We start from the raw sequence: 3,031 nt of genomic DNA on the forward strand, positions 1-3,031 counted from the left end.
GTGCATCATCCTCCTGCTGATAACCATCTCTAAAAGCAAGAACCTAGAAGTGAACCTTTTAGGAGCTGGAAAATTCTGTGAACTGGTGACCAGATATCGATAAACCTAAATATTAGCACTGATTTCAGTGCTTGAGTTGACATGAAGCTGGAGAAAGGAACACGCTGCCATCTCTTCATTCTGAAGATACAGTGCCTTTTCTCCAATGATTAGGGTGTCATTTCTCATTCTAGGAACACTAAAACAGCTAAATTTATCTTCCACATGGATCTGGTTGGTTCTTGATTATTTTGAGTCCTGGATATTAGCAAACTGAGAATCAAGCCCATTGCTCTCCTAATTTTTCATCTTTGTCTGTTTGTTTTAAATCCTATTTTAACCCTTAGCATCAAGGCTAAAAGTGGAAATCTTCTTGCTCCTTTTGTGGTATCCTTAATCTCTTTTTGGTATCCATAATTTCAAGAGTATTAGGTTACTTTATTTCATACACCTTACACATAACCACCAAGAAAGGTATACATTGGTTCGTGTATAAGTGAAGGGACCACACAGCCAAACTCCCATAGTTTAAATCTGTCTGAAGGGTGATGTCAGAACAAAGAGAAGAGAGGAGCCCCATAAATATCATTGTCACATAGATCTCACTTCATCATGGTTTTAATCTTTTTATATGTTTCTGCATTTCATTTGTTAACATCACGTTAGAGACTTTCATGTGCATGCTCACAGGGGATACTGATCTCTAGTTTTCTTGTTATACCTGTCTTGCTTTGATGAAAACATAATACTGGTCCTGTAGAATGAGTTGAAAAGTTCCCCTGCCTCTATTTTATGAAAGAATTTGTGTAGGATTGCTATAATTTATTTGTTGTTGGATAGAATTTACTGGATAAAGCCATCTAGCTTGGGCTTTTTGTGTATGTGATAGGAAAGGAGGGAAGATTTTTAAGTAATGATTCTCTTTTTATGATTATAGAGCTTTAGATTTTCTATTTCTTCCTTAGTCTTGGGTGAAATAAGGGACATCAATTACCAACCCTTCATAAATTAGAATGATTATAAGAGAATACAACAGGCAACTTTACATGAACAAATTGGACAACTTAGGCAAAATGAAACCTTTCTTGTCTAATATAGGTACTTAAACTTCTGAATTTCCCTCTAAGCACTGTATAAGGCATACTTATAAATTTTGACATGTTGTGTTTTTGTTTTCATTTAGTTCAAAATATTTTCTAGTTACCCCTGTGATTTCTTTTTGGACCTATGTATTATTTAGAAATGTATCACTTACATTTGAGATTTATCTTTTGGGCCTAGCATATGACCTAGCCTGGAGAATGTTTCACACGCATCTGAAAAGAATGCATATTCTCCTCTCATTTGATAGAGTGTTAAAAAATATGTTAGGCCAAGCTGGTTGATAGTATTGTTCAGATCTGCTGTAGCTTGCTGATTTTTGGTCTACTTGTTCTGTTATTAATACTGGGACATTTTCAACTATAATTGTTAATTTGTCCATTTCTCCTTTTGATTCTCTGATACTTCTATCAGTGAGACAAGTATGCCAACAACAATTCTCTCTCCAGTTTTTATTTGTACTGTATTTCAAATTCATTTTAGAAGGATAGCATCTAATGGATTTAGAATTCTATGTTGGCATTTCCCCACCCCTGCCGGGCCCTTTGATTATGTCATTCCACTGCTTTAAAGGCCACCATATGTTTGCTGAAAAGTTAGCTGTGAATTATGTTGTTCATGTATGCTGAACTGGTTTTAGGTGCATATATCTTAATATATTTGTTACATAAAAGGTACTAATGCTTTATCATTAAACTTTTTATCTAGTAATATTTCTTAGAGTTCATTTTTAAGATATTACTACAGCCATTCCAGCTCTCTTATAATTATTGTTTGCATGCCATATCTTTTTTTGTCCTTTATTTTTTAACCTATTTATGTCTTTTGATTTCAAATGGGTCTCTGAAAGACAGCACATTGTTGGATCTTGCTTTTTTACACAGTCACTGTTTGCTTTTGGATTGGAGATTTTTAGTCTGTTTAATAAAATTATGATTGGACTTAACTACATTTGCCATTTTACTTTTGGCTTTCTCTATTAATCACTTTCTCTGTTTCTCTCCTGTGATATGTCTGTTTTTTCCATATCTTATGCCTTTTTTGTTACTAAGTTGCTTGTTTCAGTTCAGTCCAGTTGCTCACTTGTGTCCGACCCTTTGTGACCCCATGGACTGCTGCACGCCAGGCTTCCCAGTCTATCTCCAACTCCCGAAGCACGGTAAAACTAGTGTTCACTGAGTCAGTGATGCCATCCAACCATCTCATCGTCTGTCATCCCCTTCTCCTCCTACCCTCAACTTTTCCCAGCATTGGGGTCTTTTTTAGTGACTCAGTTCATCGCTTCAGGTGGCCAAGGTTATTGGAGTTAGAGCTTCAGCATCAGTTCTTCCAATGAATGTTCAGGACTGATTTCCTTTAGGATGGACTGGTTGGATCTCCTTGCAGTCCAAGGGACTCTCAAGAATCTTCTCCAACACCACAGTTCAAAAGCATCAGTTCTTCAGCTCTCAGCTTTCTTTATAGTCCAACTCTCACATCCATACATGACTACTGGAAAAACCATAGCTTTGCGTAGATGGACCTTTGTCAGCAAGATAATGTCTCTGCTTTTTAATATGATGTCTAGTTTGTCACAGCTTTTCTTCCAAGGAGCAAGGGTCTTTTAATTTCATGGCTAGAGTCACCATCTGCAGTGATTTTGGAGCCCAAGAAAATAAAGTCTGTCACTGTTTCCATTGTTTCCTCATCTGTTTGCATGAAGTGATGGGATTGGATGCCATGATCTTCGGTTTTTGAATGTTGAGTTTTAAGTGAGCTTTTTCACTCTCCTCTTTAACTTTCATCAAGAGGCTCTTCAGTTCCTCAACACTTTCTGCCCTAAGGGTGGTATCTGTGTGTCTGAGGTTATTGATATTTCTCCCGGCCATCTTGATTCCAGCTTGTGCTTCAT

This window comes from Ovis aries, chromosome 7 (genome assembly GCF_016772045.2).
Source record: "Ovis aries strain OAR_USU_Benz2616 breed Rambouillet chromosome 7, ARS-UI_Ramb_v3.0, whole genome shotgun sequence".
NCBI lineage: Eukaryota > Metazoa > Chordata > Mammalia > Artiodactyla > Bovidae > Ovis > Ovis aries.